Source organism: Amblyraja radiata, chromosome 28, assembly GCF_010909765.2.
Source record: "Amblyraja radiata isolate CabotCenter1 chromosome 28, sAmbRad1.1.pri, whole genome shotgun sequence".
Lineage (NCBI taxonomy): Eukaryota > Metazoa > Chordata > Chondrichthyes > Rajiformes > Rajidae > Amblyraja > Amblyraja radiata.
Window position 1 is genome coordinate 7,878,599 of NC_045983.1, and position 24,859 is coordinate 7,903,457.

Sequence of the window (24,859 nt, forward strand, 5' to 3'; positions counted from 1 at the left end):
CTCTTCCCTCACACTGTATGTCGGTACTCATGGCTATTAATAATGATAAACAAAATGAATTCAACCAAACAGTATTGACAATGTAATTCACAGCCCAGGCCTCATTAAGGACCCTTCCAGTTAAAATGTTAATCCAGGTTTCAAGGGAAATTAATGCATCTCTTTCATTCCCTCTTCCCTCTTTACCTGTTCTGTTCTCATAGTGTTTAGTTATAGACAATAGGTGCAGGAGTAGGCCATTTGGCCCTTCGAGCCAGCACCGCCATTCAATGTGATCATGGCTGATTGTCCCCAATCAGTACCCCGTTCCTGCCTTCTCCCCATATCCCCTGACTCCGCTATTTTTAAGAGCCCTATCTAGCTCTCTCTTGAAAGCATCCAGAGAACCTGCCTCCACCACCCTCTGAGGCAGAGAATTCCACAGACTCACCACTCTCTGTGAGAAAAAGTGTTTCCTCGTCTCCGTTCTAAATGGCTTACTCCTTATTCTTAAACTGTGGCCCCTGGTTCTGGACTGCCCCAACATCAGGAACATGTTTCCTGCCTCTAGCGTGTCCAAGCCCTTAAAATCTTATATGTTTCAATGAGATATCCTCTCATTCTTCTAAACTCCAGAGTGTACAGCCCAGCTGCTCCATTCTCTCAGCATATGACAGTCCCGCCATCCCGGGAATTAACCTTGTAAACCTGCGCTGCACTCCCTCAATAGCAAGAATGTCCTTCCTCAAATGAGGGGACCAAAATAGCACACAATACTCCAGGTATCACTAGTTCAGTGATGCAGCGTGGAAACAGGCTCTCCGGCCCACCGATTCTGCACTAACCAGCGATCACCCACACACTAGTTCTATCCTGCACACGAAGGAGAATTTACAGAAGCCAATTGATCTACACATCTTTGCAGTTAACTGTATTCTTCAGAGATAAAAATGCTTGAACACTTGTGGCTTAATCATTTTTTGAGCGTGGGGCTAATTTACCAGTGCCAGCCATTTAACATTGATTCGTCACCCATTCCTCCTATCCAGAGATGCTGCATCTTCCACTGAGATACTCAAGCATTTAGTGTCTATCTTCAGTGTAAACCAGCATCTGCAGTTCCTTCCTACACATTTGACACTCGGCTTTGTCTCCAGCACTCTTACTGTCCCCTGCTGCCTTGATTTCTTTAGAAGGCTTACGAAGTTGTCAGACAACATGTCCCCGACAACTCTCACCAACTTCTACAGATGCACCATAGAAAACTTTTTATCAGGATGCATCACACCTTGGTTTGGAAACGGCTCCACCCAAGACCGCAAGAAATTGCAGCGAATTGTGGACGCAGCCCAGACCATCACAAACACCAACCTCCCTTCTATTGACTCCATTTATACCTCACACTGCCTCGGCAAGGCCAGCAGCATAATCAAGGATGAGTCGCGCCCTGGTCACTTCCTCTTCTCCCTTCCCCCATCCGGCAAACGGTATAGAAGTGTGAAAACGCACACCTCCAGACTTGGGATGTTTCTACCCAGCTGTTATCAGGTGACTGAATCATCCTACCACAACCAGAGAGCAGTGCTGAACTACTATCTACCTCTTTGGTGACCCTCAGACTATCCTTGATTGGACTTTGCTGACTTTACCTTGCACTAAATGTTATTCCCTTAAGGGTCTCGACCTAAAATGTCACCCATTCCTTCTCTCCGGAGATGTTGCCTGTCCCGCTGAGTTACCCCAACATTTTGTGTCAATCTTCCCTTGTATCTATACTTTGTAAATGGCTCAATTGTAATTATCTATAGTCTTTCTGCTGACTGGATAGCATGCAACAAAAGCTTTTCACTGCACCTAAACTAAATAAACTAAACTGAACTGAACTGCGTATTTCTTTCCAACTAAGCACTTTTTATGCAGTATCAAAGGGAAAGATGATGCTTGAATTTGTGGTGGTATAAGAGTAATGTCAGAACAAATGTTTTCACTCCTCTTTCCCCCCGGTAGACTCGTTTGGACCCAGCCTATATGAAGAAAATCCCATGCTTGAGCATGCTAATAATTTCTTATTTTTTTTAACATTGCCCTTGTTTAGGCCTTTTTTACCCTATTATGGGCATTGATGGTCACATATTTAAACTTTATTAGTTTGTGCTATGCCATGTATATAAATAAGGTCAACTGTTTATGATCGACAATAATGACAGATGAAGAGATTGAGTACGGCATGTTTAGTAAGTTTGCAGATGACACAAAAGTGTGTGGCACCGTAGATAACGATGACAAACTGGCACGGTTTTGATCAGGTGGGCTGAGGAATGGTTAATGGAGTTTAATACAGATAAGTACAAGGCGTTGCATTTTGGGAAGTCGAACCAGAGCAACACCTTCACAGTGAAAGGCAGAGCAGAGGGATCTGGGAGGGCTGGTACATAGTTCCTTGAAAGTGCCGTCACAGGTAGGTAAGGGGGTCAAGAAGACCTTCGGCATATTGGCCTTCATCAATCAGCGTATTGAGTATAGAAGTTGGGATGGTACAGTTGTACAGGGCATTGGTGAGGCCACATTTGGAGTATTGTGCAGTTTTACTCGCCCTGTTACAGGAAAGATGTTAAGCTGGAAAGGGGTCAGAGAAGATGTACGAGGACTCGAGGGTCTGAGGTTTAGGGAGAAGTTCCACAGGCTTGACTTTATTTCTTGGAACGTAGGAGGATGAGGGGTGATCTTATAGAGGTTTATCAGATCATGAGAGGAATGGATGGGTAAATGTACAGAGTAGGAGATTAAAGAACCAGAGGACATAGGTTTAAGGTGAGAGGAGAAATATCTAACTGGAACCTGTGGGGCAATTTCTTCCACACAAAGGGTGGTGGGTATATGGGACGAGCTGCCAGAGGATCCCAACCATGAGCAAGTGGGGTGAGTGTAGCTTGGGCATCTTGGCCAGCATAGGCACGTTGGGCCGAAGGGACTGTTTCCGTGTGGTGAAACAGAATAAGAAGTGATTTTGCAGAAAAATAAATGGTGAATGTTATTGGCAGCAGATGCTGAGAGGATGTTTCTCCAAGTGAGATCATCTCGAACCAGAGGGAGGGACAGTGGCCTTGGATCAGACTGGGTCTTATTGAACGGCAGAATAGGCTCGAGAATGGCACGAGGGCAGCATGGTGGCGAGACGGTCGAGTTGCAGCGCCGAAGACCTTGGTTCGATCCTGACTGTGGGTGCTGCCTGTACGGAGTTTATACGTTCTCCCAGTGACCGCGCGTGTTTTCTCCGAGATTTTCGGTTTCTTCCCACACTCCAAAGATGTACAGGCTTATTGGTTAATTGGCTTGGTGTATGTGTAAAATTGTCCCTAGTGTGTGTGCAAGATAGTGTTAATGTGCGGGGATGGCTAGTCGGTGCAGACTCGGTGGGCTAAAGGGCCCATTTCTGCACTGTATCTCTAAACAAAACTAAAACTAAACTAAACGGTTGGGGATCTTCTGCACCTTTTTCTTGTTATAATTCACATTTGCATTTTATTCACTTTTGCTTGTCAGCATTATCTGTTCATTAGTCCTCTTTTAGAAAATGAAGTTTTATTGCAGTGGAAAGAAGGGACTGTTGATAACTCAAAGATGCCACTTCCTTTTCTCAAAATATGGTTTTTCCCCCACCCCCACCACTGGCCATCTGGTCCTGACTGCAGAAGAGAAGTCTAAGAGAAGTGTGCAAAAGAGCGGCTTGTGGGGTTCCTAATTTTTCCATTTTGAAGCTTCAACGGGTTGATGGATGTTGGATGAGCTTAGATTGGGTTAGTTTCTTCTCATATTCACCAGGGTACAAATCCCACATGAAGCTCACCTGCAATAATGATAAACATTAATCTACAATAAATGCAATGACAAGGGGAAAGGTGTAAAACTGAAGCACAAAATCCGAGTAGTGCAAAAGAATATTGAAGCCTAAAAATGTAAAGACTGAATGAGGTCATTGGCAGCATATTGAAGAATGGTGAGTGAAAGTCAAATCAAGTCAATTTTATTTCTATAGCACATTTAAAAACAACTCTTGGTGACCAAAGTGCTTTACATCAGTGCAGGTACTAACGTGCGACATACAATGGTACATAGATCTAATAATACATACATAAATACATACAGCGCTCCCTCAGAGGACCTCAAGAAACGCTTGTGAGTAGAAATAAGTTTTAAGTCTAGACTTAAAAGAGTCGATGGAGGGGGCAGTTCTGATGGGAAGAGGGATGCGGTTCCACAGTCTAGGAGCTGCAACCGCAAAAGCACGGTCGCCCCTGAGCTTATACCTGGACCTTGGGATGTTCAGTAACCCCAAGTCGGCCGACCTGAGGGACCTGGAGGTAGAATGGTGGGTTAGCAGATTTAGATGTAGGTGGGGGCAAGCCCGTTAAGGGCCTTGTATGCATAAAGGAGGAGCTTGAAATTGATTCTGAACCACACTGGGAGCCAGTGGAGAGAGGCCAGAATCGGGGTGATGTGGTCCCTTTTTCGGGTGCCCGTCAGAAGTTTTGCTGCGGCGTTTTGGACCAATTGCAGGCGGGACAGGGAAGATTGGCTGATGCCAGTGTAAAGGGAGTTGCAGTAGTCAAGGCGGGAGGAGATAAATGCGTGGGTGGTCTTTTCAAGGTTGTCAAATTGGAGGAATGGAAGAGCAAGTGGTATTGAATAAAGAAATGAGGTCGTCAGTGCTGAGATGGAGGGGAGACGCCTCGATGGTGCAGATGTCGGGAGCGGCTATGCGAGCCTCAGAGAACTTGCCGGCAGTCGAAGAGTTTACGTAGCGGAAGTAGCGAGCAGGGAGATGGGATTTTGAGGGAGAGAAAGGCAGAGATGCATCTAATATAATTGTGCTATGATCTGACAGACAAGCATCAGTAATTTCTATATTTCTATAAAGAGGTGATTGGTTCAGTTGTCAGATAGAAGTGGGGAAGGAGCTGCTTGCTCTTAGATGTGGACGTTCAAGCTTTCAAGTTTTATCTTGAGTTAGATTTAGCTCTTAGGGCTATAGGAATTAAGTGATATGGGGAAAAAGCAGGAACGGGGTACTGATTTTAGATGATCAGCCGTGATCATATTGAATGGCAGTGCTGGCTCAAAGGGCCAAATGGCCTATTCCTGCATCTATTTTTCTATGTTTCTATCATCATCCAGAAGGTCAGTGGAGAGAAAAAGGAGACAGACAGCCTTGACAATACTTCCAATTTTCCTGATGCAACGCTCTATGAAGATGGACAGGATGGAAGGAAGTAGCAGATCTGTAATGGACTGGGCCGTGTTCATGGCTCTCTGCATCATCTGGTGGCTAAGGGTAGAACAGTTGCCATTTCAGGCTGAGATACATCCTTTTCGCACAGTTTCCATTACGCATCTGTACTGGTTTGAGAGAATCATTATGGACATGCCGAATCTTCTCAGATAGCGAAGGAAACGATGCACGGATATGTTTTAGGATCACCAGTGCGAAGGGTCCTGGTGTGGTTGTTGGTAATGTGGTTGCCAAGAGATTTGAAGCTACCGACCATCTCTGCAGCAGCTCCATTGACGAGGGCAGGGTTGTGTTCACTTCCTCAGGTCAACAACCAACTCCCTTGTCTTGCTGACGTTAAGTGCTGGTTTATTGTCCTGACATCATGACACGAGAAAATGTTTAGATGGAGCAACGAGCTTACAGTCTTCCCTTACCACCAAACTCACCCTTATTTTTACCAGCCCAGCAGAAAGTGGCTTAGACCAGAAACATGGTAAGCAATGTTACGCCACCTTGTCTTTGTACTGCTGTTCTATCCAGAGAGCTTCTTGAAATGCTGAATGGATCCATTTCTTTCCCCTTTTGTTCTGGTAAGGCCACTCTGTACACTCTGTGGTTTGCATCGTTAGTTTTTCATTCATCCTCATTGCCATGATTTGTTGATGGATACAGCTCTGGTTTTTCGTCGCATTGAATTTCGTTAGCACACATTTTTTTGTCAGCAGATTATGCAATGTGTTTAGCAAGCCGCTTCAACACCATTGCTCAATAAGTAATTGTTTGCAAGAAATAAGGGAAATGTGTGATTGAAGTGCAGGGTTAGCACTATTTCTTTGTTTTGCATGGTATGCGATGTTTAGTTTGTCAGGTGTATAGATTAAGTGGAAAAATAATGCCATTAATACTGAATGCAGTCTTTGTTACTTTGACAACTGTGAAGTTCTCCCCTTGTAAGTATAAACAAATCTTCATGGATACCAGAATAACTCTGCATGATGTTAAATGAGGTTTACCTCTGTCTGAAAACTGACATGCATTTTGTCTGCTCCATTGCGAAATCTCCTCAAGGTATGCCTACTTTGAAGAAGTTCTCCTTCTCTCTCCGCCGAGAGTTCTGCAACATCCTCTGTGTCTCGTTTTCACACCTTACCCTTCATTATCTCTGTCTCCCTCTCCCCTGATTCTCAGTCTGAAGAAAGGTCTCGACCCGAAACGTCACCCATTCCTTCTTGGCATCGATGCTGCCTGTCCCTCTGAATTACTCCAGCATTTTGTGTCTATCTTTGGAGTAAACCAGCATCCGCAGTTCCTTCTTGCACATTCCTTCCTTAAATATAAATGTGGCTCCCTTGAAGGCAGGAACAGGTTAAATTATTAGGAAATGGCAGAAGAGTTGAACTGGCACTTTGGTTCTGTCTTCATTAAGGAAGACACAAACAATCTCCCAGATGTACCCGAGGACAGATGATCCAGGGAGATGGAGGAACTGAAGGAAATTCACATAAGGCAAGAATTAGTATTGGGTAAACAGATGGGATTGAAGACTGATAAATCGGCATGGCCTGACTCTGCATGCAAGGTGCTCAAGGAGGTGGCTCTAGAAATTGTGGACGCATTGGTGATCATTTTCCAATGTTCTATAGATTCAGGATCAGTTCCTGTGGATTGGAGGGTAGTGAATGTTATTCCACTTTTCAATAAAGGAGCGAGAGAGAAAACGGGGAATTATAGACCAGTTAGCCTGACATCGGTAGTGGGCAAAATGCTGGAGTCAATTATTAAATAAGTAATAATGGCGTATTTGGATAGCATTAAAACGATTGGTCCAAGTCAGAATGGATTTATGAAGGGGAAATCCTGCTTGACTAATCTTCTGAAATTTTTTGAGGATGTGACAAGTAAAATGGATGAAGGAGAGCCAGTGGATGTAGTGTATCTGGACTTTCAGAAAGCCTTTGATATGGTCCTACACAGGAGATCAGTGGGCAAAATTAGAGCACATGGTATTGGGGGTAGAGTATTGACATGGATAGAGAATTGGTTGGCAGACAGAAAACAGAGTAGGAATAAACGGGTCCCTGTCAGAATGGCAGGCAGTGGCGAGTGGAATGCCGCAAGGCTCGGTGCTGGGGCCTCAACCATTTACAATATATGTTAGTGATTTAGGTGATGGGATTAAAAGTAACACTATTAAATGACTATGCTCTTTTGTTTAGTTTAGAAATACAGCGCGGAAACAGGCCCTCCAGCCCACCTAGTCCGCACCGACCAGCAATTCCCCGCACATTAACACTAACCTTCACACACGAGGAGAATTTACATTTATACCAAGCTAACTAACCTACAAACCTGTAGGTCTTTGGCATGTGAGACGAAACCGAAGATCTCTGAGAATAACCACGCAAGTCACGGGAAGAACGTACAAACTCCGTACAGACAGCACCCATTGTCGGGATTGAACCCGGGTCTCTAATGCTGTAAGGCAGCAACTCTACCACTGCGCCACCGTGCCGCACATCTCTATAAGCTTAATAAACAATGGCCCATTCTTTTTCTCCAGTGATGTTGCCTGATCCATTGAGTTACTCCAGCAGTTTGTGTCTACCTATCATACATGAGTTGGGTTGCAAAAATGTTTTGGTGACATTTCACCTTGAAGGCTGCCCGTGCTATTGAATGAAGTATCAGGCCAACTCTTTTTTTTTAAATAGCAAACATTATATAATTCCTTGGTTTTTTTTCCAACTCTTTTTTTTTTTTAACTTGAACCAATCTGGCATCGACATTTTTTCAACTGATATTTGTATTTCTGCGGACTTTGTCCAAAAGATGCTTAAAACTCGACAGCCCCCACAAAAAAACCCCAATCATATTGGAGACATTCAGCAGGCCAGGCAGCATCGATGGAAAGAGAAACAGAATTAACACTTCACAACAAGAACTCTTTGTTAGTTGAAGAAGCTGGAGTCACATCAGTGTTTATTGGGTTCTGATAGGAGACATATCCTGCATTTTCTATTTTTGTTTCAGATTTTACAAAGTTACATCTTGTATTTGTTCATAATTTATTTTGCACTGTGGGTAACACAGTGGTGCAGCTGGGAGAGCTGCTGTCTCACTGTGACAGACACCTGTGTTTGATCCTGACCTTGGGTGCTGTCTATGTGCAGTTTGCAAGTTCTTGCTGTGTCCATGTGGGTATCCTCCGGTCACTCCAGTTTCCTCCCACATCCCAAGGACGTACGGGTTTCTAAGTTAATTGGCCACTGTAAATTGCCGCCAGAGTGTAGGGAGTGAATGAGATAGTGGGATAACATGGAACTAGTGTGGGGCTTTGTAAATTGCTCCGAATGTGCGGGGAATGGATGGGAAGGTGGGATAATATAGGACTAGTGTATGGGCCTGTAGTCACTGGTCGGTGTGCATTCAGTGGGCCGAAGGGCCTGTTTCCACATTGCATCTCTAAACTCTAAACACTGGTTGCCATTGGTTTGAAAACCCACTGTCATAAAATAATCTCTGGATTGACTAATCCAGTATTTCATATTTTATGCATTTAAATATAACCTTGAGCGTGTTTCAACTGCATGTTTTATGGTGACATGAATTTCAACCAGAGGGAGACAATTCTCAGGCACTAAATGCTCAACCACACCTCTTAGTGGTCGATTAGAGTAATGTTAATACGTGTCTTCCTGTTACCAAACCATAAAAACTTAGCCATGCAATCTAAAACCAACAGAATCTAACTTTGTGTGTCAAATGTAGGTCAGGTATACATCCTGCTAAAACATTGAGGTGTGTGTCAGGCTGGGTTATAGCAACCAAGCTCAATACCTTATCCGAATCAGGATGATTCGCTTAAAATTACCATCAAGGCCCTCTGTTCATGTCCATTATCAACATATATACGGACTCATACAGCCTAACTTGCCCATGCCATCCCAGATGTTCCATCTGCACTGGTCCCACCTGCCTGTGTATAGCCCATATCCTTCTAAACCTTTCCTATCCATGTACCTGTCCAAATGTCTTTTAAATGGTGTCTTGTACGTGCCTCAACTACCTCCTCTGGCAGCTCATTCCATATACCCACCACCCACTGTGTGGGGAAGCAGTTGCCTCTCACTTTCTTATTAAATCTTTTCCCTCTCACCTCAAACTTATGTCCTCGGGTTTTTGATTCCCTTACCCTGGGTAAAAAACCTTATCTATTCCAATATGCAGCGGGGCAAGATTTTTTCCCGGGACGGTTGATTGTGTCAGGTTTATGCTGGGTTCTAATCTTAAACCCAAGCAGACCTCTGTGCATTCCCACTAATAGCTAGGTTGGCTGTTAAGAACAGCTTTGTGCATATTTTGTTATAAAATGTGTGATTTTAAGGCAGTGTTAATTGTGCTCTATTCATAAGAAAACAAATGGATTAGCAAACATTTCATAGGTAGGTCAACGTCGGTTCGCTTGGGCAGTGGTATGAATATTGATTTCTCTCACTTCGGGTAGCCCCGGCATTCCCTCTCTCTCTGTCCCTCCCCCACCCAAGTCGCACTTGCTTCTCATTTTCACCCTTCCAAAGCTAACAATGGCCTGTTTCCTTTATCATCATTACTTTTTTTGCATATCTTTCATTCGTTGTTCTTTATCTCTCCACATCACCGACTATATCTCTCGTATCCCTTATCCCCAACCAGTCTGAAGAAGGATCTCGATCCGAAACGTCACCCATTCCTTTTCTCCAAAGATGCTGCCTGTCCCGCTGAGTTACTCCAGCTTTGTGTCAAGAGTCAAAAGTGTTTTATTGTCATATGTCCCAGATAGAACAATGAAATTCTTACTTGCTGCAGCACAACAGAATATGTAAACATAGTACACTGTAAACCAGAGGTCGGCAACCTTTTCTGCCAAGGGGCCAGGACATATGTCTGTGAGCGGATGGCGGGCCACATCTATCACATGTATGTATGGATCCCAACCCCATCCCGCCCTGGATGGCGGGCATCAAATCACGTATTCACATAGATCCCGCCCCTTCGAGGACGCCACCAGGAGCACTGAGCTCAAATATCATACTCGCTTGTCCCCGGCCTACTGACAACCCTGATCCCCAAAGTGAAGCCCAGACACAGAAGGTGCGGGGTTGTGCCTGCGGCTTTGCACAGGATGCGGTACAGCCAAATCACCTTCCAGGTACCGGAGATAGAAAAACATGCTGGAGAAACTCACTCCAGCTTTTTTCCTACCTTCGATTTTTCCAGCATCTGCAGTTCTTTCTTAAACATTCCAGGTACTGGTGATGATGGAAGTCTGAGGGCCAGATGATTGAGGAGAAAAAAAACACCTGCGGGCCGGATGATTTTGGGTTATAGGCCCGATTTGGCCCAGGCCGTAGGTTGCCGATCCCTGCTGTAAACAATATGATAAATGTGAGAGAGAAAAAAGTTCAGTGTGTATATATCCACTTACCTACAAGTACGTGTGTGCGCACACACATACTCAAAAAACAAACAACAGTAGTGCAATAAGAATAGTCTGTTATTCAGAGCTGATTTGAGGTTGTAGTGTTTAATAGCCTGATAGCTGTAGGTAAGAAGCTGTTCCTGAACCTGGACGTTACAGTTTTCAGACTCCTGTACCTTCTTCCCGATGGCTGGGGTATAATGAGAGTGTGGCCAGGACGGTGTAGGTCTCCGATGATGCTGGCTGCCTTTTTGAGGCAGCGACTCTGATAAATCCCTTCGATGATGGTGTCTATCTTCAGTTAAAAGAACTGCCAAGTAGTGTTTCAGGTGTGAACCTTGAACTGGAAGATTTCATTCATTCAAAGCATCTTTAAAAAATCTGTATTTCTCATTCAGTTTTAGATATAGTGTGTGAAATATGCATCAGGTAAATTGTTAGCCACAAATGCTAGGATAACTCAGCGGGTGAGGCAGCATCTCTGGAGAGAAGGAATGGGTGACGTTTTGGGCCGAGACCCTTCTTCAGACCCGAAACGTCACCCATTCCTTCTCTCCAAAAATGCTGAGTTATTCCAGCATTTTGTGTCTTATCTTTGATTTAAACTGGCATCTGCAGTTCTTTCCTACGCATGAAAATTGTTAATCGTTGTTTTGCAAAGTTATGGGAGTGTGAGATTAAATGGAGGGCTTCTTTAACTAATTATCTCAGGTGTCTAAATCCAGATGAGCACTTTTCTGTCTCCTTTAAGATTCAAAAACAAACTGCACTCATCAATCTTCTACATGACACTGTAACTCCATTTAAGACAAAATAATGAATGTGGAAAACATTCATTTCCCATATTCCACTATATTTAGTGAACCTGCAAGATGTTGCAAGTAACAGATGAATTCCCAAATGTCCTTACCTTAAATGGGACCTATCTATCTATGTTCATCAGAGAGGTTGCCTGACCTGCTGAGTTACTTTAGCACTTTGTGTTCATTATTAGTTCAGTCAGGCTCAACTATCTTGGTCCTGTTGCCGTTTATCACTTACCTCCATTGATTTATTTATTTTTGCCATCATTTATCACTTCACTAATTGTATATTTTCCTAGTCACAGACTGTAGGCCATTCAAAAATGAAGGAGTGTAGAACTGAATGCTCCGGACACTTTACACAGTAACTTTATTCCCCAGGTGAGTCTGATAGTCTCATGACTGGGCCTCCTTGTTTAGGTATTTCCCTGTTTTGGCTTAGACTCTGTTATCACATGAATGGACAGCTCTTTTTGCCTGCCATTGGCGCCCTGGGTGTCAATGGAGATGTCTTGGAGTGGACTTTGTTGTTTTTTGAGTACACTGCAGCCAGCTGGCCACTTTCCATTTGTTCTGCCTTTGAGACTGTGATCTCATGCTCGCTTGGTTCCAGCCTGTAGTCGTGCTTATTCATTGCTATAGATGTCTCCCGAACAATTCCCGATTTAGAATTCCGCAAACAGTCAATGCTGGAGACTCTCTCCTCCGATTAAGTCATTATCAATCTCTTTGCTTCTATTTTCTAACATTCCCAGACATTACTGACCCTTTATGTAGCGACCACCACGTATCTGTGAAGGAGACGCGCATTGTCCATTGTTTTATTCCGCAGTGGTTGTTTTCCCCGTCTCGCTGCCACGATCCCTGCTTATATTAGTAAATAAAAATGGATCAAGGCCAATGATTCAAAAATATTGAAAACGTCTAATGGGATCTTCTGTTTAGAACAGTGGTTCCCAACTTTTTTTGGACATGCCCCACCTAATCACCTCTAAAATCCTGATGCCCCCCCCCCCCATGTGGTGATATATAATTCTTATCATTTAAAAAGTGAACTCCGTTTCAGCTGAAGAAGCTTAAAACGCCAATACCTTGGTTTAAACAAGCTCCAAAAAAATTAAAATCGAAAATTTGGACCCAGACCTCCTCAGTCGCGCTCAATTGCCCCCCTTAAAAATCAAATTGCCCCCCTGTGGGGCGTGCGCCCCACGTTGGGAACCACTGGTTTAGAATATTCTCAGCAAAAAAATTGGGCAGTGCAGTCACCACGTTTCAAGACCTCTTCATTTACATATTCATTTATAAGAAGAGGCAGTTTCGCAACTAACCTCGAAGCAAAAAAAAGTAGATGTTGAAAATCTGAAATAAAAGCAGAAAGGGCTACAAGTACTCGGCAAGTAAGGCGGCATCTATGGAGTGGGAAATGCAGTTGTTTTTCTCTTGGTTCTGATGATAGGTCGTTGGTCTGAAACAGAAACAATAGACCACTCTCCTCAGATGCTACCGGACTATTCTGAGTAGCATTTTCTGCTTATATGTAATCAATCCCTTTGTCTGCAGCAGTTCCCTGGGTTAAGGATTGCTTCCTTTCACTACAGCGTGTTGTGAGCTGGCTAAAAGTTCAACTGGTCATCTGTAGACCTGATCAGATGTGGAACAGATGGTCCTGACAAGGTGGGTGGGTGGATAGATTGCAGGGGAAATGGTGCTCTCCTTGTGCGATTTAAATTGGGAAACTGCTCTTCCATTTTCCACAGCAAAGGATTTCCATGAATCAATAAGACTTTTCATGGGGAGTTTGAGAACATCCTGAAAGCATTTCCTCTCACCACCTGATAGTTTCTTAATGTGAAAAAGCTTGTATATCTGTTTTTGGTGTATATTGTTGAGTAGGCTCATTGTAGCTTGCTGTGGAGTTAGATCTTAAATGCTGTGGAATTGGTGATCAGGGTTTGGTTATCCTGCTGGTGGTTATGAAGGATGTTAGTGGCAGCGGCATTGGCATCTGTCCTGTATATTAAAAGGCCTGCTGTTGGGAACCCATGTCTCTGAAGTGTAGACCATGAGTGCCAGGTTTGAGGTTTTGGTATTTAAACACACTTCTCCTCAAATGGTGAAAGGCGTTCTTAGCATACTAGAGGTAGTGGTTGAAGCAGATATGATAGTGGCATTTAAAATACTTTTGCACAGGCACATGGACATGCAGGGAACAGAGGGATATGGGGTATATGCAGGTTGATAAGTGATGGTCTTGGCATCATGTTCTGCAGAGGCATTGTGGGCCAAAAGGCCTGTTCTTGTGCTCTACTGTTGTATGCTCTAAGATCATAAGGTTACTGATGTTCTCTTGGATCTCATGGTGGACGTTTACTGTCACAGATAGTGGAAAAGTGGGGAGTGTTATGAAGCAGAAGCAGTTAGTTGGTGGTTCATTGTAAATGTTTCATATAATGCCCTTGTATGTTTCTTGATAAGTGAACAAATAATTTGTAGCCCAGTCTCTGCATATGAGCAGCGCATGCTTATTGCAGCTCTTTAACATGCCATGGCCTTGGTTATTGAATAAAGGTGATTGAGGTTCAACAGTTTTACTAAATTGCTTAAAAATGTACAGGTATAAGCAGAAATCCAACTAGTTTTGGAGAAATGATTAAAAGGTTTTATTTTCAGTTTATTTCTACACATTTAAAGGCCTGTCCCACGATGGCGACCTAATTTGCGAGTTTAGAAGAGTTTGCGCTCACCACAAACTCGCAGCATGGTTGACACGTGGTCCTGGGAGGTCACTGTAACTCTCCTTCATGCTCGAGAGAAGTTCCCGCATACTCGTGGCCTCAGTTTGGTCGAGGAAAATTTTTCACATGCTGAAAGATTTTCCACGAGTAAACATTGGTTGGCATGGTACTTTTGAACTCGCAGTGCAGTGGTAGTGGGGTCGCCATGTAGTTATAGATAGTCGAGGTAGGCGTAGGCAATCTCCTTTGCTGACCGGGCATTTTAATTGGCTCATTGGGGAAAAAAACGTAAGCACGAGTTTTCAGAACCAAGGAAAACCGACCAGTAATGTTAATTGCCCGCTAAACTTTATTAAAAGTTGTCTCTCTTCTTTCCCCCCCCCCCCACATTCTCTCCCCCCTCTCCCCCCCTTCTCCCCCCCTTCTCTCCCCCCTTCTCCCCCCCTTCTCTCCCCCCTTCTGCCCCTTTCTCACCCCCCTCCCTCCTTTAAAGGACTTACCGTACACTGTGCCAGCCGTCTTTTACCTTCCTGTTCATCGCGAGTATCACCTTGGCTTTGCACCGTGTGACTTTCAGACAGTGCTCCCCCTGCTTTCCCTGGCCCCTGCCTTTGTGATGTGTTTGTGTGTGTGTGTGTGTGTGTGTGTGTGTGCGTGCGCTGACGGTCGATCCAGCTTGCGGTTTCATCGCTGACAGTCGATCCAGCTCACGGTTTCTCAGGCGAGTGCCCCTGAGCTTGAAGGTCGAAGACAGTTGCTGAAATGTTGCGTAAGTGGGACAGGCCCTTTAGGAGAAGTTCACCACTTCTTCTTTCGTGTGGCGTGCACAGCCTGAAGTTGTTGGACAACTTGTTCTATTTGATCTTCCGTTTGTGCATGTCGAGTTGATTGCATTAGTCAAAACAGGGCGGACCACGTGAAGGTTGCAATATTCCACCCCACCACTTTACTAAACCACCAGTTATCAAAATATCAGCCGTTCCAACAGTTGAGTTATTTGCCACATTTTTGCACGAATTATAGCCTTTACGTTTAGCACATCAAACTGATTCAATAAACCCTCTTCCTCATATTTCCCTTTTTAATCAAACAAATCAGTTTGATTTGTTGATCTAAATTTTGCAATTGGAAAATTAAAACCTGAGGTTTTCTTAACTTTGCCTATTTTGTTTTAAGTGAATTTTAATGGGACAACAACCAACCTTGTAGGTATTGTGCTTGCATGTGTAATCATTGTTTGTCACCATACAGGTGGTTTCTTTGAACAGAGAGCTTTAAAAAAATGTACAGCACTGAAACAAGCCCTTTGGTCCACAATATCTGTGTAGAACATGATGCCATAATAAACTAATCTCCTCTGCCTGTAAATGTTTCATATCCCTCCATTCATTAAAGTTGAAGTTACCCTGAGTGTAAAAGACTATTGTAAACTCAACAACATTTATTACTCCTCATTCATTGAACACTTATTGCTCTACTTCATTCATCAGACATAGATCCACCACAGCTTTGGTCTGTTTTGGGGTGGAAACAACGTGACCTGGGTCTTGCTACGTGTGCTAGCTGCCCACACTCACTGGAGATACGCATCTAGCCTACATCTACATTTATCTGCGGATCTACTTTTCAGGAGACTTTTATGTTGTCAAATGGAAGATGGAACATAGAATAGAACAACACCGGAACGGGCCTGTTGGCCCATAATGTTTGTGCTGACTTTGCTGCCAAGTTAAACTGATCTCATCTGCCTCCACATGAGCCATAATCTTCTAATCCCCACACTTCTATGTGCCTATCCCAAAGCCTCATAAATACTACTATTGTAACTCCCTCCGCCACCATCCCTGGCATTGCGTTCCAGGCCTCCACCACCCTGTATATCTCCATATACACCGCATATCTCCATTAAACTTTTCCCACTCTCCCCTTATAACTATGCCAACTAGTGCTGGGCATTTCCACCGTCGGAAAATGCTTCTGACTGTCTACCCGATCTATGTCTCTCATCATTTTATTATCGTCTCCTCAACCTACGATGTTCCAAAAAACTATTCATGTTTGTCTATCCTCTCCTGATAGCAACTTGGCTTAATCTTCATCTTTCAAAGGCCTGACTACTTCAAGCAAGATGTTGGTGTCCTTTAATCCAACCAGCATTCTGGTTGACCACCTCTGCACTCTCTCCAAAGCATCAACATCTCCTTGTAATGGGGTGACCAGAACTACACATGGCACTCCAAAAATGGCCTAACCAAAGTCCTATAAAGCTGCAACATGACTTCTTGGCTCTTAATCACTGATTAATGCAGGCAAGCATACCAAACACCGTCTTTGCCACTCTACCTACATGTGTTTGGGTTAGTTGTTTGTTAATTTGGAACACTTCGCATGTTGGTAATCCTCATGGGCCTGTCCCACTTAGGCGATTTTTCAGGTGACTGTCAAGTCGAAGCAGGTCGCTGAAGAAATGACGACTGGAACGGCGACTGTCAGAGTGGAACGCACACGCACACCCACACACAGACACGCACCCCTTCCTTCACCAGCCCGTTATGCAGGCGGGAACAGGGCAAGCGGGGGGAACGCTGTCTCAGTCAAATTCACACGGTCCAAAGCCAATGTGATACAGACACACACCGCGATGAACAGGAAGGTTGGCGCTGTAATTAAGACGGTGAAAGCACAGTGTACAGGGTCACTTAAGTCCTTTAAAAGAGGGGTGGAGACGGGGTGGGGAGAAGGAATGGAGGCAATTTTTAAGAGGCCAGAGATACACGGTTGTGATGCTCAGCGGACATTAACATTACCGGTCGGTAATCCTTGGTTCTGAGAATTTATGTTTACTGTGCTGACCGGTGAATTAAGCCAATGAAATTCACTGGTCAGCACCGGCGACAACCTATGAAAACCTACGACCTCCCGGCGACCCACTACCATTGCACCTACGGCACGAGAATTCTCGCTACTCTCCATGGCGGCTCCATTCTGGTCGCCGCTAATTTATCAACATGTTGAAAAATTCGCGGCGACCAGAATGAAGCCGCGAATAGTTTGAAGAATGCGGGAACTCCTCACCAGCATGAAGGCGACCCCCCGGCAACCACTCGCAAACATGTTGCGACCATGTGGCCATAGTCTCCTGTAGTCGCTTAAAAAGTCGCTTAAATGGTAAAGGGCCCATTAGTATTGCAATGAGCTTGGCTAATGAGTGAATCATGGCACCGTCAAGTATTCTTGTATTCCTTGTCAATTTTTACGTGTAAATGTGATGAGAAGTATTCTAAGATTAATTCCCTGAGCCGTTTAGTTTAGAGATACAGCGCGGAAACGGGCCCTTCAGCCCATCGCACTGACCAATGATCCTCACATGTTAGCTCCTATCCTACACACTAGGAACAATTAAAGATATAAGATTATTAAGGGTTTGGACACGCTAGAGGCAGGAAAGTTGTTCCCGATGTTGGGAGAGTCCAGAACCAGGGGCCACAGTTTAAGAATAAGGGGTAAGCCATTTAGAACTGAGATGAGGAAAAACGTTTTCACACAGAGAGTGGTGAGTCTGTGGAATTCTCTGCCTCAGGAGGTGGTGGAGGCCGATTCTCCGGATGCTTTCAAGAGAGAGTTTGATAGAGCTCTTAAAGATAACTGAACCAGGGGATATGGGGAGAAGGCAGCAACTGGGTACTGATTGTGGATGATCAGCCATGATCACATTGAATGGCGGTGCTGGCTTGAAGTGCCGAATGGCCTACTCCTGCACCTATTGTCTATAATTTACAATGATACCATGCCAATTAACCTACAAACCTGTACATCTATGCAGTGTGGGAGGAAACCGGAGATCCTGGAGAAAATCCACACAGGTCACCGGGAGAACGTACATACTCCGCACAGACAGCACCTGTAATCGGGATCGAACCCGGGTCTCTGGCGCTGTAAGGCAGCAAATCTACCGCTGCGCCACTGTGTTATGTGCTCTCATTCATAACCTAAATGCTTAAAACACATGCAAGTTCATGCCAACCTAATCTCTATTGAGGTCGGCACAATTAAGTAATGCCTATTTGGAACTGGGAAATAATGATTTGGAAACATAGAAAATCGGTGCAGGAGGAGGCCATTCGGCCCTTCGAGCCTGCACCACCATTCATTGTGATCATGGCTGATCATCCCCAATCAGTAACCCGTGCCTGCCTTCACTCCCTTGATTCCGCTAGCCCCTCGAGCTCTATCTAACTGGTGTTCTCATTATCACTAGTGATCAGGTTCCTTAAATGGACCACTTGGACAACAAAAACTCATATGTCAGGCTGTTATTCATTGATTACAGCTCGGCATTTAACACAATCATCCCCCCCAAACTGGTTACCAAACTCGCAGGACTGGGTCGCTGCGTATCCCTCTGCAATTGGATCCTCGACTTCCTCATCCACAGACCACAGCCTGTTCGTATTGGTGGAAATGTGTCAGCCTCGATAACAATCAGCACGGGAGCACCTCAAGGCTGCGTGCTCAGCCCCCTGCTGTACTCACTCTATACCCATGACTGCGTAGCGAACCACAGTGCGAACTCCATCATCAAGTTCGCTGACGACACCACTATTGTGGGGCGTATCACTGATGGGGATGAGTCAGAATACAGAAGAGAGATCGAGCAACTGTCCATATGGTGCCAGCGCAATAACCTGGCCCTCAACACCAGCAAAACCAAGGAACTGATTGTGGACTTTGGAAGGAGTAGGAGGGGGACCCACAGCCCCATTTATATCAACTTGGTTCTTGGTTGAAAGGGTCAAGAACTTCAAATTCCTGGGCGTGCACATCTTTCCTGGTCCGAGAACACTAACGCAATTATCAAAAAAGCTCATCAGCGCCTCTACTTCCTGAGAAGATTACGGAGAGTCGGATTGTCAAGGAAGACTCTCTCTAACTTCTACAGGTGCACAGTCGAGAGCATACTGACCGGTTGCATGGTGGCTTGGTTCGGCAATTTGAGCGCCCTGGAGAGGAAAAGACTACAAAATGTAGTAAACACTGCCCAGTCCATCATCGGCTCTGACCTTCCTTCCATCGAGGGGATTTACCGCAGTCGCTGCCTCAAAAGGGCTGGCAGTATCATCAAAGACCCACACCATCCTGGCCACACACTCATCTCCCTGCTACCTTCAGGTAGAAGGTACAGGAGCTTGAAGACTGCAACAACCAGGTTCAGGAATAGCTACTTCCCCACAGCCATTAAACCTGGCTCGGACAAAACTCTGATTATTAATAACCACTTTCTGTTATTTGCACTTAACCAGTTTATTTATTCATGTGTGTATATATTTATATCATGGTATATGGACACATTTATCTGTTTTGTAGTAAATGCCTACTATTTTCTGTGTGCTTAAGCAAAGCAAGAATTTCATTGTCCTATACAGGGACACATGACAATAAACTCACTTGAATTTGAACAATCACATGACCTGTTGTCGCCAACAGTCACGTTCCTCAAAATGAGTGACTAACTTCGTTATCACAACTGCAACAGAACCTAGTATTTTTCTACTCAAAGCTGTAATTTTCTTTTTTTTTTAATATTTTATTTTATTAGAAGTAAGTACAGTCATATGGCACCAAAGTGCCTAATATATATTTTCATAATACATTTTATGTACAACTTCTTTTTTTTTTTTTGTTACATTGAAAAAAGATTAGAATAAGAAAAAGAAGTTAGATAGTAAAGGATAGAAAGATGTGAAATATATAGTGTGTGAAAAAAGAAAACGAGTAAATTAAGAAAGTTGAGAGAGAAAATAGATAAAATAAAAGAAAATAAAAAAGAAAAGGAGATCATTATTTATAATCTTGACCAACCCTCGTCCAGTCCTGAAACCGTTATTTTTAACAATTGTGTTGCACCATATGATTCCAAAAAAACGACGAATGGAGACCAACTCGTTATGAATTGGTCTGATTTATCCATTAGGAGGAATCGCATTTCCTCAAGATGAGTGGTGTCCAACATACTTGCAATCCACATTTTAAGCGTTGGTATTGATGTACCCTTCCAAAATTTAAGAATTAATTTTTTTGCTATTATTAAACCATAGTTAAGGAATAGATTTTGAGATGTGTTCAATTTATTCCCATCTTCCATTACGCCAAATATAATCATTTCAGTATTAGGTTCCACTCTTGTCTTGAACAATTTTGTAAATATTTCAAAAATATAATTCCAAAATCTATAAAGTTTTATGCAGGAAACTAAGGAGTGTGTTATAGTTGCCTTTTGGGCTAGACATTTATCACAAGTGGCGGATATATTTGGATAAAATTTGTTCAATCTTGTTTTTGAATAATATAATCTATGTACAATTTTAAATTGAATTAGATTATGTCTTACATTAATTGAACATTTGTGAATATATATCAGGTATTTTTCCCATTTAACCTTCGTAATTTTTATCATTAGTTCCCGTTCCCACTCTTCTCTAAGTACCTCTGTCGATGGTAGGTCTATATTTAGAATACTATTATATAAATATGATATTAATTTTTGTGAGTCAGCTTCAATATTAATTGCTTCTTCCAATAAGTCAGGAGTTACTTTTTGATATCCTTGTATATATTTTTTCATGAAATCGCAAATCTGAAGATATTTAAAATATTGGTTGTTTTTCAATTTCAATTTTAATTGTAGTTGTTGGAATGATAGTAGGTTTCCCATTTCGTACATATCCCCGATCCTTCTAATTCCGAGACTTTCCCATTGGTTATATGTCTTATCAATAAGAGATGGTTTAAATAAAGGGTTATTCGCTATTGACATTAACAGTGATAGATTTCTTAATTTTAAAGATAATTTTATTTGTTTCCAAATTCTTATTGTACCATATATAATTGGGTTCTTCTTATATATTGTGTTATTCAGTTTTTTTGGGGAGAAGAGGATCGTTCCTATATTACAAGGATGGCAATCCTCCTTCTCCATTTTTATCCATTCTGTCTGTTGGGTAGAACTATCCAACCAATAAATCATATTCTTAATATGCACTGCCCAGTAATAATACATAAAATTCGGAAGTGAAAGTCCCCCGACCTCTTTTGGTTTACATAAGTGTTTTTTTGTGATTCTATGTGATCTATAGTCCCAAATATAATTAGTAATATTTGAGTCTAATTTAAAAAAAAAATATTTTGGTATATATACCGGTATAGATTGAAATAGGTATAGTAATTGTGGTAGGAAGATCATTTTTATTGCATTTATTCTACCTAATAATGATAAGGGAAGTGTTTTCCAAAATTTAATCAACGTATTAAGTTTATTTAATAAAGGTATGAAATTAGCGTTGAATAATGCTTTATATTTTCTAGTAATCTGAATACCCAAATATTTAAATTTTTCTGTTGCGATTTTAAAAGGGAACTTCAGTAAGTGTGTAGGTTCTTGAGGTTTTAATGTCATGATTTCACTTTTATTCCAGTTTATTCTATATCCAGAAAAAGACCCAAATTCCTCTACTAAGTTTAATAAATTTAGTATGCTCGTTTGTGACTTTGTAATATATAAAAGTATATCGTCTGCATATAATGAGATTTTATTCTTTGAGTCCCTGGTATTATAGCCCTGAATATTCGGATGAATTCTTATACTTTCAGCCAGGGGTTCTATCATAAGGGCAAATAGCAGGAGTGATGGTGCACATCCCTGCCTATTACCCCTTGATAGTTGAAATTTTTGAGATAACATGTTATTAGTTAAAATTCTTGCCATTGGTTTATCATATAATAATTTTACCCATGTTATAAAATTCTCTCCCATATTAAATTTTTGTAGTACTTTATATAAGTATTGCCACTCTACCTGATCAAATGCTTTCTCTGCATCCAAAGAAATAATTGATATATCTTCTTCCTCTACTTTATGCGAGTACATTATATTAAACAGGCGTCTCAGATTATTAAATGAGTATCTTTTAGGTATAAACCCCGTTTGATCAGGGTTTATCAATTTACTAATATATTTGCTTAATCTTCTTGCTAAAATCTTTGCTAAAATTTTCTGATCTGTATTTAAAAGTGATATAGCTCTGTACGAGCCCGGATCTTCTAAATCTTTATCTTTTTTTGGAATAAGCGTAATAGTTGATTCTGTTAGTGTTTCAGGTAGTTTGTTTTCTTTAAAAGCATGGGAGTATAAATTAAATAAATAAGGGGTTGTTATCTCCTGAAATCTTTTATAAAATTCATTATTAAAACCATCTGGTCCCGGTGTCTTACCATTTTTCAGCGATTTTATTGTTTCACCTATTTCTTTAATTGTAATTTGAGCTCCTTGTTCCTCTTGTTCCAAAAGGTCCAATATTGGAAGATTGCAGTTATCTAGAAAAAAATTTATTTTACTGTCTTCTATTTTAATTTTAGATGTATATAAGTTTTGGTAAAATTGGGCAAATCTATTATTAATATCTTTAGGTAGTATTAGTAATTCACCTTTCTCTGATTTAATTTTGGTTATAGTATTTTCCTTTTCTTGTTTTTTCAATTGGCGAGCTAAAAGCTTATGTGGTTTGTCACCAAACTCAAAATGTTCCTGTTTTGTAATTTGGAATAGTCTTATTATTCTTGCTGATAAAATTCGATTAAGTTTAAATTTCAGTAATATTATCTTATTGTGTTTATCTGTCGTGGAATCTTTGGCATTATCCAACTCTAACTGTCTGATTTCTTGTTCTAACAATAATTGTTCTGTCTTATTCTTTTTATTTTGAAAACTTTGATATGAAATTATAATTCCTCTCATAAATGCTTTAAAAGTTTCCCATAATAAAGAAGGCAAAGTACCTGGTATATCATTTGTATCGAAAAAAAGTTTCATTTGTTGTTTTAAATATTGATAGCCTTGCACGTCATTTAAAATATGTGTATTAAACCTCCAAAAAAATTTTTTACCCGGCATTCCCTCAAATTTTACTGAAAATGTCAATGGAGAGTGATCTGAGATACTACTAATGTGGTATGTTGGGTTGTTTGTATATGGCATTAATTTCATATCCACTAAAAAATAATCAATTCTTGAATAAGTTTTATGCACCGAAGAGTAAAACGAGTATTCCCTTCCAACAGGATTAGCAGATCTCCATACATCTATTATATTAGTATTTTTTATATATGTATTTAGAAGTTCGCTAGTTTTAGATTTTAAATTACTCTTCTTTTGTTTTGCTGATTTATCTAGATATGAATCTAAAACACAGTTAAAGTCCCCCCCTATTATCACATTTTGGTAATTAAACTCTGATATTGTGTCAATAATTTTATCAAAAAATTGGGGGTTATCAAAATTCGGAGCATAAATATTTATCAAAGTTAGTGGGGTAAAGCTGTAATTTTCAACTAACTTACACATCAAAAGCCAAACTCGTCATTGAGCAGTTAAAAGTTCATTTATTTATCTTCAACAAACATTCGTATGGAATATGCTCAAATTGGAAAAATACAAAAATAATTGCTTCTATTATCTATAACTTGTTGAGACCTCAATTTGAAATAACATTTGATTAAATTGAACGATACAGCACGGAAACAGGCCCTTCAGCCCACCAAGTCAGGCAGAGCATTGATCACCCATTCACACGCATTTACATTATCCCATTTTCCCATCATTCCCAACCCACTTGGAGCAATTTACAAATCCGTATGTCTTGGGGACGGAAACCGGAGCAGCCGGAGGAAACCCACGTTCGTGGAAACCCACATTCATCCAGAGAGCATGTAAACGCCACACAAACAGCACATGAGGTCAGATTGATCCTGAGTCTCTGGCAATTGAGGCACCAGCTCTGCTAGCTGTGCAACTGTGCCGTTCCATGTTTGTAATGCGTTATCAGCCTGTGTGGAGGATAAAGCTTATATTTCACATGATCCCAGCCGTTGCAATCAGTTTGCAGATCAATCAAACCAACAGGGATATTTGATTTTCGAGTCATATGACAGGAATGGAAACAGGCCCTTCAGCCCAACCTCCCTATACCGACCAACATACCCCATCTCCACAAGTCCCACCTGCCTGCGGTTGCCCCATATCCCTCTAACCTACCCTATCCACATACCTGTCTAAATGTTTCTTTAACATTGCCTATCTCCTCCGGCAGCTTGCTCCATGCACATTCTCTATTTTTTTTTTTCTGGCCTTGTGGACATTTGAATTTTCATAGAGTCATAGAGTAATGCAGTGTGCAAACATGCCCTTTAGCCCAACTTGCCCACATCGGCCAACATGTCCCAGCTACACTAGTCCCACCTGTTTGCATTTGGTCCATATCCCTCCAAACCTGTCCTATCCATATGCAGTGCCCTCCCTAATGTTTGGGACAAAGACCCATCATTTATTTATTTGCCTCTGTACTCCATAATTTGAGATTTGTGATAGAAAAAAATCACATGTGGTTAAAGTGCACATTGTCAGATTTTATTAAAGGCCATTTTTATACGTTTTGGTTTCACCAGGTAGAAATTGCAGCAGTGTTTATACATAGGCCCCCCATTTTTTCTATTACAAATCTCAAATTGTGGAATACAGAAGCAAATAAATAAATGATGGGTCTTTGTCCCAAACATTATG

The 24,859-nt window shown here is 41.9% G+C and overlaps 1 protein-coding gene and 1 long non-coding RNA gene across 10 annotated transcripts in view; both read left to right on the plus strand.

The window, feature by feature from the left end:
* The window catches only part of nf1 (neurofibromin 1), a 325,252-nt gene that overhangs the window by 218,671 nt on the left and 81,722 nt on the right, over positions 1-24,859 (plus strand). The window lies entirely within an intron of this gene.
* On the plus strand, positions 8,585-16,907 carry LOC116988790. The gene is made up of 3 exons (XR_004416068.1): positions 8,585-8,645; positions 13,633-13,634; positions 16,897-16,907. It is a non-coding gene; the product is annotated as an uncharacterized LOC116988790 (long non-coding RNA).